Raw genomic sequence first — 14,668 nt, forward strand, 5'->3', positions numbered from 1 at the left:
TACTACTTGTGAATGCGTATACTTGCGTGAATATTAGCGCGTGTTTTCGCCCTAACAAGTTTTTGGCGCCGCTGCCGAGGACTCGGTGTTAATTTTTAGTTTATGTGTTTGTCATCAGTGGTTGTTAAAGTTCAGTGACTCAGATTCTTTTACTTTCACGGTTTACTTGTTTGTGTTTCAGGTACTCATTACAATGGGAGATCCAGTAGCACGAACGAGAGCCTTGATGGAGTTTTCTCAACCCAAGATCAATGACATTCAATCTAGCATTGTCAGGCCAGCTATCACAGCTAATACCTTTGAGATCAAGCCTGGCATAATTCAATGGGTACAGACTTCAGTCCAGTTTGGGGGTTCTCCAATGGAAGATCCCAATACGCACATTAGGGATTTCATTGAGATCTGCGACACCTTCAAGTTCAACGGTGTTTCTGAAGATGCTGTGAAGCTGAGACTATTCCCATTCTCTTTGAGGGACAAGGCTAAGAGCTGGTTACACTCTCTACCAGCTGGTTCGATTACTACTTGGGAAGATCTTGCTCAGAATTTTCTTACTAAATTCTTCCCTATGGCGAAGACAGCTGCAATGAGGAACGCTATTACTCAATTTATGTAGCAAACGGGAGAATCGTTATGTGAAGCTTGGGAGCGCTACAAGGAGATGCTTAGGAAGTGTCCTCATCATGGAATTCCTGATTGGATGATCATCACTTCTTTTTATAATGGGTTGGGAGCACAGTCCAGACCCATGCTCGATGCAGCATCAGGCGGAGCATTTTGGGCAAAGAGCTATAAGGAAGCTTATGATCTAATTGAACTGATAGCTGCTAATGAATATCAGTATCCAACCCAGAGATGTCCACAGGGCAAGGTAGCAGGAGTACTTGAGGTGGATACAGAGATGGCTATCACTGCTCAACTAAAGGCGTTGTCTATGAAGATCGATTCTCTGGCTAACTATGATGTTAAGCAGATAATTAGTGTTTGTGAGCTGTGTGCAGGTCCGCATGTGACAGAGCAATGCGCTATATCTGCGACTCAGCTCAGTTTGTGAGCAACTTTCAGAGATCGCAACAACCAGTTCCAGACACTTATCATCCTGACAACTGGAATAATCCTAACTTCAGCTGGAGCAACAATCAGAATGTGATGCAACAGCCGTTCCAGCCGTTTAGAAATAAGCTGTTCAACTCTCTTGGTTTTCAGCAACAACTCCAACTTCAATAACAAACTCATGATGCAGGTCTATTTTCGAATGAAAAATCTGAATTAGAGGAGTTGAGGCTTATGTGCAAAAACCAGGCTCTTATATGCCAAAGCCAAGCTGTTTCTATCAAGACTCTGGAGAACCAAATAGGGCAAATTGCTAATGCCTTATTGAATCGGCCACCAGGAATGCTTCCTAGTGATACAGAAGCCAATCCAGGAAAGAGGGAAGTTGAAGAACATGTGAACGCCATCACCTTAAGGTCTGAAAAGGTCGCAAGCCCCCAAATTCAGCAAGACAAAGAGCCTGAAAAATCTCAAGATTCAGAAAATGCAGTTATGGCTGAAGAAGATGTGCAGAAGGAAGTAGAGGTGGAACCAAGGAAGACTACTGTGGAACACACTCCTCCTGAGGGTAATACAGGGGAGAAACAGATTTATCCTCCACCTCCCTTTCCTAAAAGGCTGCAGAAGAAAAAGCTGGATAAGCAGTTTGAGAAGTTTCTGGAGGTGTTCAAGAAACTTCATATCAACATACCTTTCGCTGAAGCTCTTGAGCAGATGCCTAGCTATGCGAGGTTTATGAAAGGTATTCTCTCTCGGAAAGTGAAGCTCGATGACTTAGAGACCGTTGCTCTAACGGAGGAATGCAGTGCTGTGCTGCAACAGAAGTTGCCTTCGAAGCTTAAAGATCCTGGAAGCTTCACTATTCCTTGCACCATCGGAAACTTGTCGTTCGACAAGTGTTTATGTGATTTAGGAGCTAGCATCAATCTGATGCCCTTATCTATCTTCAAGAAGCTTGGTCTGCCTGAGCCGAAACCAACATACATGTCATTGCAACTAGCTGACCGTTCCATCACTTATCCACGAGGTATAGTGGAGGATGTCTTGGTCAAGGTGGATAAACTCTTCTTACCTGCTGACTTTGTAATTCTTGATTTCGAGGAAGATAAGAAAATTCCCATTATCTTGGGAAGACCATTCTTGGCTACAGGCCGAACTATGATCGATGTGCAAAAAGGAGACCTTTCGATGAAGGTTTACGATCAAAAGGTCACTTTTAATGTGTTCAAGGCAATAAAGTTACCCACAGAAAAAGAAGAGTGCTTTAAAATAGAGCGGGTCGACTCAGTTTTTGAAGATGAAGGAGGAGTAGAGCAACTACAGGTTTTGAATGTACCTCCGTAGGAGAAGAAGTTGGATATGCCATTCGATTCTCTTGGGTTAGCAAAGCTGAAAATATCTCAGGAGCGTTTTGAACCATTTACTCAAGAAGCTCCCATACTTGAGCTCAACCGACAGCCAGATCACTTGAGTTATTCATTCTTAGGTGCACCCCCTGACAAGGGGTTGGGATATATCTTTGATGATGTAGAGGGTAGCCGAACGAATCCTCCAGTGCCTATAGAGGGTTCTTCTCATGTGCAGCAGGTAGTTGATAGGACTGGTGTTGGTGATGAGCAGTACAGGCGAGTAATTAGGCGTATGGAGGTCATGCACGACATTCACCGTCATTTTGCTGAAGATTTGACACACGCTTTCGGTATCATTTTCCGAGACACTAGTGGCGAGGTTGATTGGCCACCTGATCCTCCACCCGATGAGGGTGATTCTCCCGCTAATTAGGTATGCCTGAAATTCTTATTATTACCTTCAATGAGGACATTGAAAATTTTAAGTTTGGGGGTGATAATGTAAGGATTAGTAGTGTGTGTCCATATAGATTCATATAGATTCATGTTGCATGTTTAGTTGTAGTTCATTCATATTTTTGTATGATTGTTCATTTAGGACATATTTGTTTATTTTTATGTAATTTCATATAGTTGCATTTTCATGCATATTTAGCATGATCCCTTAAGATGAACTATGATATTTGATAAGTTGATGTTGATTTCAGTGTGGTGATGACGAATAGAGGGATGTTTAAGTCCTAATGAATTGATTTGCATGCCAGAAACAAATATTTTCACAAAGTCTTATAGGGTTGCTTTTGATCTAGATCATGATCATACTTGTTTGTTGTTGAGATTTAATCACTTGGTTATATTTAGAATTTGTGATCTTCTCGTAGTGACGTAAAAATACTGATTCTTTTTATCTGGAGAAAAACTTGGATTTCATTGCTAGTTGTTGTAAGGCTAGGTGTCAAATCGCTAGTAGCCGGCTCATATTTTTATGAGTAGTCTAGGGTTGAATGAGATGGAGCGAAACGCACTCATTCAGAAATTGTTGAAAAAAAAAGAAAAGAGAAAAAAAAAGAAAAAAAAGAAAGAAAAAAGTATGTGTTTATGCATAATTGATCAAGAGTGAGCTCTTTAATACTCGAGTTATTAAGTTTTAGGGGACTTTGTGCCTAGTGACCTAAGGCTTTTATAGTCTGGGATCCACTAACCTAACGCTCGCTACATGGGTATTATTGTATAAGTCTTTTGGGACCTCATTCATTGCACGATCAAATAAGTATCTTTGTTATGTGTTCAATAATAGTGTGAATCCTTGTATAACTCTAGTAGAAAGGAGGTGTTGTGAGTCATAATACGTTTATTGTCTATTCTGTTTATAAACTTTTGATTGTTTCGATGATAGATAAGTTATGGTTATTGATCTAGTATCGAGAGTATATCTGTTAAGCATCCACACACGCACGTTTCTGGTTTGTGAGTTGGTTTGTGGGATTTATTTGAACTCTGTTTCAAGTTATTGCATTCTTAGAGGCATTGGTTTATTCATTTGGTTATGGTTATTCTGAGGGGATCGATTGCATTATCATTTAGTTGCATTCACATAGTTGCATTCATGCATTAGGTTTATTTTGTAGTTTTGAGTCTGTTTATGCTTGAGGACAAGCATCGATTCAAGTTTGGGGGTGTGATAAGTGGATTTTATATCCACTTGGAATGCTTTATTACAAGCTTAAATTGGTGTTTTGGACTCAAGTTGTTGGTATTTTGATGTGTTTTTGTGTTAATGCATTTCAGGTATTAGTTATATGAAGAAGAGAGCTTTTAAAGGAAATATGATGAAAAGTGATCAGAATTGGAAGCCAAGGCCATTGTCAAGTTGTAGAGAATCTCAATAGCTTTGTGTGGGCAGTTGAATCGCCTAATTCTGACGAGTAGAACTCAAGTTATGGTCAAAACAAGATTCATCAGAATATTTTTCCAGTCAGTAGCTGAGCGGCCGCTCAGGGCGCGGCTGGTCGCTGATTTCGCTGAAAAAGCTTTTTTTGAGTGGAATTTGACGATTTTAAGGGTCCAGGTCCACTAGGGGCGTATATATACTTAAAAAAAGGGTTTTCATCATCCGGGAAGATTGGGATACCAAGGAGAAGACCTAGAAGCACAGAACAACTCCGAAAAAGAAGATCTTGTTTTCAACTTGTGATTCTTTGAATTAGTTGTAACTTTGGATGCTCGTTTTCGTTCTTGTTGAACCTAGATCTCGTGTATTCGTGCTTTGATTATTATTTAGTTTATTAAGACCTTGTTTATACCATGCTTTCATTGGAACCCATGGTGACGATGAGTTCGATTATGGGCTAATCGTTGTCATGGGATTCTAGCGGATTTACTTATGGATTTCAATAATTAATTGTTTCGATATCTTGGTGTGTGGTGATTGTATGATATCCTAGTATTGATTGTGCTTATTCGTCTTATGTGCGTAGCTAACATATAAGATAGCGTGTTAATCTCTATTGAAGCGACAGTGAATATAGAGGTTTAGAACTTGCCATGCTAGCATAGGTTCATGTATGTGTATACATGATTCGTAGGTAACTCTAACCGTTTTACTTGCCCTATGTAATCAAGATAGATAACTTGTTCTTAAACCGTTATGTTGTCAAATTCTATAGACATATAGGGTCTCAATATAATTGGTGCCTATTCAGCTTCTATCTCTTTTGTGGATGTCTGGTAGAATGGTAATCGTGCAACGAAAGTTGGCATTTATCAGTTTTGTGTTATCTAATTAGTGTCATCACCATCACATGTTAAGGTTAAGAATGAAAAGGCTATTGAATGAAGTAGTAATGAAGTTAGGATCCCATGTTTATCATATATAATAATTCAACCTCAATTCTCTTAGTTAATGTTATTTAGTATAATCTCTTAGTTTAATAAAAACCCAATTTGTTATTTGTCTTAGCATTGAGCGATAACCATACATTGTTGCATAGGTGCATAAATTGAACTTAACCTAAACCAGTCTCTGTGGGAACGAATCTGATTTATATCTTATACTACTTGTGAACGCGTATACTTGCGTGAATATTAGCGCGTGTTTTCGCCCTAACAACAACCTATGCTCTGATACCATTATTGGATTTTAATCGCAGCGGGCATGGCAAAACACTTTTACACATATAAAATCCAAATAATAGCATATAAATCGTGGTAAAAACATAGGGATCGAATCTAACCTTTAAAATAATTCGGAGACAACGATCAGAGATCCTTAGCAGTTGCTCCTCAAGTGTGAAGCACTCCACCGGTATCCACCAAGAAAACGATGTTAAGGAGGTGGAGAGAATTGGGTTTTCCAAACTTTTTGGGTTTTTGGGGTTCGAATAAAAATATGGTCTATAATAGTATATTTATAGACAAAATTTTCAGCTGAAATTTTCCCATAAATATTATTATTATTATCCCATTTATTATTCTCATTAATAATTAAAACACCTTTTAATTATTAATCCTTTTTCTAAACACTTTAGAAATAATTCTCTCTCTTGATTTAATTTCCAAAAATTAAATCCTTAATTAATAATATTAAGAACTTTTCTTAATTAATTTATAATCAATTAAATCTCATTTAATCAATTATTAAATTTTCCAATTAATTATTATTTCATAAATAAATAATTATTAGCCATTATTAATTAATTCCTCCACCATTAAATCATTCTCTTTTTATGGTGTGACCCTGTAGGTTCAATATTAAGCCGGTAGTAGAAATAAATAATAATAAAACTATTTTATCATTATTTATATAAATTCTCTAATTTATTAAATATGATTAATTAATTAATCACATTTATTCTACATCGTGAGGGATACTTCTCAGCATATCGCGACTATCCGGATAATATGAATTCACTGCTTAGAATACCAAGAACCTATTCAGTGAATAGTTACCGTACAATAAACTCCTTCTACCCTACAATGTCCCGATTAAATATAAGGCATGGCTCTCGTGTCAAGCCTATCTAATTTAATCACTTGCTTACCATTTACTATGCGTAGTTCTATGCAAATTAGAAACTCCTTTCTAATTTCATTCACTCTGGCCAGAGATTCCTGAACTAGCATAAGTGGATCAACCTTGAACATTCGCTTCCTTCACTGGAAGGGGTAGATCCTATATTGATCATACACTATCTTCGTGTACAAATTCCTATACCCAGTAGAGCCCTAATAATTGCCCCTGGAGACTAAGAACTAAACCAAAGCATAGTTCAGTGTACACAAGATGACTATGATGACCTCAAGTCTAAGGATACTTGTACAACTATCACTATGTGAATAACTGCTGACACGTGAGTGAACTCCATCAGTTGTTCAGCTGTGCGAGTCATGTTCAGTGAACTTATTCTATAATAAGCACCTACATACTAGCTATAGTGTCACCACACAAATGTCTATGAGAACAGACATCCTTCATAATGAAGCAAGCATAGTATGTACCGATCTCTGCGGATTATTAATTACCAGTTAGTAATCCTATGACCAGGAACTATTTAAGTTTAGAGTTATCATCTTTTAGGTCTCACTATTATGATCTCATCATAATCCATAAAAAGCTTTACTCTAAACTATGGTATATCTTATTTAAACACTTAAATAGATAAAGCCCGTAATAAAAACAAAACAAGTCTTTTATTAATATCAATGAAATCAAAACAAATTACATAAAAAGTTATTCCTAAATCCTAATACATGATTGGACTTAGGACATATTCCTTTCAGCTTGGATCCTTTGGCCTTATTAAGTTTGTTAACATTTGCAGCGGATTTAGCATCAGAGTTTATGTTAACATTTTTCTTATCAGAATTTACACTATCATACTTTGAATCAGAACTTACACTAGAAGGAACAATGGAAACTTTCTTTAAAGAAGGTTTTATTTGATAATAATCATAGTACAAACTATGATATTCCTTACAAGTATAAATGGAATGCCATAAACTACCACAATGAAAACAAGGATTTTGTGGCTTATATCTAACAGACTGACTCTTAACTCCTGACTTTGAAGGTAAGGAGTTTATTTTCTTATTCTTCCTGCAAAAAGAAGCCAGATGGTTAGAACTTCCACAGTTATGACACATTTTTCTAGGAGCTTCAGGAACAGGCTTATAATCATTGCTTTTATTCACTCCTTCCTTTCAATTCCTATTTTTCCTAGGTGATTTCACCTTGTTTGCATTCTTAACATCTTTCAGCTTATACTTAAGCTGCTTCTTAGTCATTAAGCCTATGTTTACTTCAGCTGTCTTTTCCTGTTTTAGTTTGTCAGAAGTTAATTCCTTTTTAACTTCTGATTTTTCATTTTCAGACTTTACAGCTACAAACTTGACAGGTTTTAACTTTGGCTTTTGTTTAACAACTACAGGCTTAATACCTTCAGTTCCTTTATCATTCTTATCCTCTCCATAACCTAAGCCCTCTTTCCAGTTTTCACTACTTAACAAATTCTGAGTTATTCTGCCAGAGTTAGTCCAAGTCCTGATAACCTCTCTTTCCTTTTCTAACTCAATTTTTAGAGATTCATTCATTTTTAGCACTTCAACCCTAACATAAAAAGCATCATATCTATCTTTCTGAGTTTGATGGAACATAACTAACTCCTTTTCTAAGAAATCATTTCTTTTCTTAAAAGCAAGATTTTCAGAAGTTAATCTTTCACATGTTAAAGTTTGATCTCTATAACTAACAAACATGGTTTTAAGATATCTTCTCAACTCATTTATATCATCAGTATGAAAGACATAAGTAGTTTGAAGTACCTTTGATTCAGTAGCTCCAGGACTGCTTTCAGCACTTGCCTTATCAGCATTTGCCATCAAGGTATAATTCTCCTCACTTTCAGAATCTAAGCTGTCTGTCCAGCTTTTCTTCTTTGTGACAATAGCCTTGCCTTTGTCACTCTTCACTTTCTTGCAATCAGGAGATATGTGGCCTTTCTCACCACAGTTGTAGCATTTGACATTTGTATAATCTCCTCTGTCAGACTTTCCTTCTCTACTTTCAGATCTTCTGAAATTCTTCTTATCAGAACTTGTGCCTTTCCTGGAAAACTTATTTCCCTTCCTGAACTTCCTGTATGCAATCTTTGTGATCCCTTTCACCATAAGAGCACACAGCTTCATCATCTCCTCATCAGCATCCGTCTCAGGCAAGCTTTCAGATTCTGAGTCATCATCACTTTCAGAATTTGATGACTCAGTATCAGACTTTATGAAGAGAGCTTTACCCTTGTCTTTCCTTAAGGTAGCTGCCTTGGGGGATTCTTCTTCAGCCTTAAGAGCAACTGTCCTTGAATTTCCACCTTTCCTCTTGCTTCTTTGTTCCATCTCAAGTTCATGAGTCTTGAGCATTCCATAAATTTCATCAAGAGTTGTTTCATCAAGATTGTAGTTGTCTCTTATTGTTGTCGCCTTCAAATCCCAGCATTTAGGAATAGCTAACAGGAATTTAAGGTTTGAATCTTCAAGATCATACTGCTTATCAACCAGTGACAGATCATTCAATAGTTTGACAAATCTATCATACAAATCAGTCAATGACTCATTAGCCTTTGAGTCAAAGTGTTCATACTCTTGAGTGAGCATTGTCTTCCTGTTCTTCTTAATCGTATCAGTTCCTTGACACCTTGTTTCCAGAGCATCCCATATCTCCTTTGCAGTCTTGCAGTTTATTACCCTGTTTGACATTACATTATCAATGGCTCTATGCAGTAAGTTTCGTACCTTAGCATCCTTAGCAATTGATGCGATATCTTCAGCAGTGTAATCACTCTTCTCCTTTGGTACAGTCTTTGCTGCTTCACATGCAACTGCAACAGCGAGCTTGGTTGGTTTGTGAGGTCATTCCTTGATTTATTCAAGATATTCTTGATCTGTAGCTTCCAGAAACATGGTCATCCTCACCTTCCATATGGCATATTCAGATGGTCTCAATATGGGAACTCTGATGGTCTCATACCGGCTTTGAATTTGTGTCTTTGGAGGTTCTTCAGTTTTGGTGGGCTTATTTGGAGTTTCTGTATCAGACATGATTGTGTTTGGATCTTAAACTGTTTGTGTGTTAACAGACAGGCTCTGATAACACTTGTTAGGTCACACACACACTATAGAGGGGGTGAATACAATGTATAGTACAATCAAATCGATCTTTAATAACTAAAGTAACAGAAAACAAACTTTATTGAAACAATAAACTCTGTTACAGTATGGAACTGTTACCTCTCAGTGATGAACAAATATCACGAGAGCTGCTAGGGTTACAATGAATAATCTTCTCGAATATGATAACACTTATAGTATAAACCCTATGTCTGTGTTTATATACTACACAGTTACAAGATAATCGCTAATTGATATGGAATATAATTCTGCTTCCTAAAATATATCAATCAGATATCTTTTCTTCCAAGTATTCTATTCTTCATAGAATTCCTTCTTCATGCATATCTCTTCTTATGTTTGTCTCGATCTTCTTTCCTTTAAACAGCTGCTGTCCTTATCTAAACGTCCTTCAGTACTTAAGTTCTGATATCCATCTTCTGATGATTATCTCCTGATAATATAAGTACTGGTATCCTTAAGTCCTGACTTCCAGTAAGTACTGATTTATCCTGTTTAAGTAAGATCTGAAAACTAAACATAAATCATATTAGCCATGACATTATCAAATATATCTAACATTGTCACCTCTAAAATCCAAATCTCTAGTCAAAGCTCAATCTAAAGTTAACAAGGGAGATTACATGTACTTGTGTGATATCAAGGAATTCTATGATCTAAATCTCTATCTAGATGAACTAGAAGAAGTGAGAGGGATTGATGCATACAGAAATCTACCTGAAAGGTTAGTTTTCAAGTACAAGGGAGGAAAGGAAATTTAATGGCCACTTCACAGGATCCTTCAAGAAAGCCAAGCTGTACTGATAAAGGTTTATTCATCTTTCAAGAAGAACTTTGGGTTTAATGTAACTGCAAGAAGACTGGTTTTAAAGAAGATTGAAGAACTGAGGAGTATTAGAGCCAAAGATGCATTCCCAAAGACTCTAATTATTCCTTTCACAGGGAGAACAGTGCATCTAAGGCCCTACTAGCTGATGGAGTTCATGAATGACAAATGAGTTAGAAGATTTTTCAGATTAGAAGACCAATTGAGCATCTCTAGCAATGAGACTCTATTGGATATGCAACAAAAGCTAAATCTCTCAGAATCTAATGAACTGGAATTCCACAGACAGCTCCAAAATCAGATAGAAGAAAACAACAGAAAGCTTGGAAAGAGATCCAGACCTTCAAGGAACTAGATAAATCTGCTCAGGCTAGAGGAGCACCTTGAAAATGACTGTGAGCTAAACTTTGTACGTTTTTTCTAAATGAAGCACTTTACAGTTTTACCTACTTACTTTCAAAGTTGTATTTTTAGGGTGTTTTGTTATCATCAAGTTTCTCTTAATTTATGGCTACAATTCCAGTAGACATAAATTGGGGGAGATTGTTGTGTATTTGTTGTGTACTTGATGATTTCATTAACAAAACACCTTGGTAGATTTTACTTAGTGAAAAATGTAGCACTCGACGGATAAGGATTATAGTCCCGACGGATGAATCAATATAGTCCCAACGGATGATGATTTATTATCCATCCAGTGAGTAGCTTATGTAACAATAAGTCAGTAGCACATTTCTGCATACACATTGTTTAGATTCTGTAAGTAGTACTCAAGTCATGTTGACTTTAACTAGATATGCAGAATAGTTTGATTAATTGTACACAGATGATGTCTTATAATTCTGCATAAATGAAATGAAGTCAAGTGCCAGATTGCTACCCGGCGGATAAACAACAATGCCATTCGACGGATGATCAACAAGACAACCCGGCGGATGATCATGAACTCGACGGATGATCATGAACTCGACGGATAAAGAATTAAAACATCTGTTCACAGTGACAACACAGTCACATGCGTCGAGTGTATGCAAATGGAATGTGGAAGCCTATTCAACTGGGTTTTAGAGAACAAAGAAGCATTACCATTTCCATGCTATTATGAAGATATTCAAAGATGCTGGAAAAGAGTAATGGAGTAGCATACTATTAGACTTGATAGTTTTTATTTTATTATCCTGTCTTATTACTTTGTAATCTTGGTGATATATAAACCAAGAAGTAGCAAATAGAACAACTAACTAAGCAACCAAGAGAGAAACATTTGTAAGCTGTATTCTTAGTATTTCTCTACAATCTTAGTTGTTGACAATTTGTAAGCAGTTGTGAGCTAATTGCTACACAGAGTTCTCTTGATATATTATATATCTCTGGTGGATACATTCAAATCCACCCAGAAAGTTTTTAAAGACTTGTGTTTTTAATTACTTGTGTTTTGATTCATTTCAAGTTATTATTCCGTACTCTGCAAATCAATTCATACTGATATATATATTTAAGTTAGAACAATTTTATTTATGAAAAAGTTTCAAGAATTCCATTCAACCCCCCTTATGTAATTCTTGTTGTATTGTTAAGGGACTAAAATAATATCTATATGATATACGCCATATTAGGTAAGATAAGGAAAATTATTATATATGAAATATCAGCTATTAAAACAAAGTATGGGACGTATAACTTTTGTTATAAAAGCATTTAACCCGCAATAAAATACCCAGAAATACCTCGAACTATATGGAACATATACATCATATAACATCTAAAATTTTATGGCTAATTACACTTAATGATATTATAAAACACATATTACACATTTATTATGGTATCAAACAGTCATAATTTTAGTCATTACATCCTTCCCCCCTTAAAAGGATTTTGTCGTCAGAATCTCGCTAAGAAAATAACTGGGGATACTTTTCTAACATTTCACTTTCAAGCTCCCAATTTGACTCCTCAACCATAGGATTTCTCCACAAGACTCGTACTAATGGTACTGACTTATTTCTCAATACTCTCTCCTACCGATCTAGAATTCTTATTGGTTGATCAAAATAAGACAAATCAGCTTGAATCTCTATCGGCTCGTACTCTATCACATGCCTCAAATCCGGATTATACATCTTAAGCATTGACACATGAAATACATTACGAATATGTTGCATATGAGGTGGTAAGGCTAACTCATATGCTACCTTTCTTACTCTCTTCAATATCTCAAATAGACCAACGTAATGCGACTTGAGTTTGCCCTTCTTGTCAAATCTGGTCAATCCCTTCCATGGTGATATCTTCAATAATACAGGTTCTCCCTCATTGAAATCCACATCCTTTCTGTCTTGATCCGCATATTTCTGTTGTCAATTTTGCGCTGCTTCTAGTCACTTTTGAATAAGTTCCACTTTTTTTTTAGTTTGCTGGATCAATTCTAGACCTAGAATCTTATGTTCACCAACTTCATCCTAGCATATTGGAGATCTGCACTTCCTCTCGTATAAGGCTTCTTAAGGTGGCATTCCAATTCTTGCATGATAGCTGTTGTTGTAAGAAAATTCTATTAACGGTAACTGTTCATCCCAATTGCCTTCAAAGTCCAATACACATACTCCTAGCATATCTTCGATTATTTGGATTATTTTTTCGCTTTGTCCGTCCATCTGTGCATGTTATGCGGTGCTCATATTTAACTTGGTGCCCAAGCATTCTTGGAATTGTCTCCGGAATCTGAAATTGAAACGAGGATCTCGATCGGAAACGATTGATACAGGAACTCTATGTCTATTAGATATATTTGAGATGTCATGTCTAAAATGTTTCATGTTTAGTTTTCAGATCTTAACAAACAGGACATATCAGGACTTACTAAAATCAGGACTTACTGGAAGTCAGAACTTAATATCAGAACTTAAGGTCATATCAGAACTTAAGTGCGGGAAGACTTTCATATAAGGAAGGAAGCTGATTTACAGTAGAAGATCGAGACTAAAACAAAAGAAGATATGCATAGAAGACTGAAAGACTTGTAGAAGATATCTGATTGATATATTTTAGGAGACAGAATTATATTCCATATCAATTAGAAGTTATCATGTAACTGTGTACTATATAAACACAGACTTAGGGTTTACACTATATGTGTTATCATTATCGAGAAGATTATACATTATAACCTAGCAGCTCTTAGTGATATTTGTTCATCACTGAGAGAGAATAACAGTTCATATTGTAATAGAGTTTATTTAATATACTTGATCTTTGTTACATACTTGTGTTAAATCGATTTGATTGTATAAACACTGTATTCAACCCCCTTTTACAGTGTTGTGTGACCTAACAATTGGTATCAGAGCTTATCTGTTAACACACATACAGTAAAGATCCAAACAATCATGTCTGAAGAAGCACAAACTCCAACCAAGCCCACCAAATCTGAAGAAACTCAAAAGACTCAAACCCACAATCGATATGGACTATTAGGGTTCCCATATTGAGACCTTCTGAGTATCCCATATAGAAAGTGAAGATGGCTATGTTTCTGGAAGCTACAGATCCAGAATACCTTGATAGAATTAATAAAGGACCACATAAGCCTACCAAGATCTCTGTTGTAGTTGTTGATCAACAAGTAAAGACCAAACCAAAGGAGAAATGTGAGTACACAGCTGAAGACATCTCATCTATTGCCAAGGATGCAGGGGTAAGGCATTTGCTGCATAGTGCCATTGAAATTGTGTGCTCTTATGGTGAAGGGTATCACAAAGATAGCCTACAGGAAATTCAGAAAAGGCAAGAAGTTTTCCAGTAAAGTCTGATGCAAAGTCTGATATAAGTTCTGATAAACAACATGTTAGCATAAACTCTGAAATTAAATCCGCTGCAAATGGTAACAAACTTAAAAAGGCCAAAGGATCCAAGCAAGTCTGGGTCCTTAAAACTAACCATTAGTGGTCTTTGTGATTGCAGGGCAACAGAAAAAACATCCTTGTGCTGGACAGTGGATGTTCAGGACATATGACTGGAAATAAAGCCCTGTTATCAGACTTTGTGGAGAAAGTTGGCCCAAGAGTTTCTTATGGAGATGGAAACATGGGAAAAACTATGGGATATGGCAATATCAATCTTGGAAATGTCATCATTGAAACAGTAGCTCTTGTCTCAGGACTTAAACACAATTTGTTAAGTGTGAGTCAAATCTGTGACAGAGGTTATAATGTGGATTTCTTTGAAGAACACTGTGAAGTTATAAGAAATTCTACAGGCA

At 36.4% G+C, this 14,668-nt stretch overlaps 1 non-coding gene across 1 annotated transcript; it reads right to left on the reverse strand.

Moving 5' to 3' along the window:
- Positions 1-583: 583 nt before the first annotated feature.
- Positions 584-690, reverse strand: LOC141669033 (small nucleolar RNA R71). Its single transcript, XR_012553334.1, has one exon. It is a non-coding gene; the product is annotated as a small nucleolar RNA R71 (small nucleolar RNA).
- Positions 691-14,668: the final 13,978 nt, after the last annotated feature.

Source organism: Apium graveolens, chromosome 6, assembly GCF_009905375.1.
Source record: "Apium graveolens cultivar Ventura chromosome 6, ASM990537v1, whole genome shotgun sequence".
Classification (NCBI taxonomy): Eukaryota; Viridiplantae; Streptophyta; class Magnoliopsida; order Apiales; family Apiaceae; genus Apium; species Apium graveolens.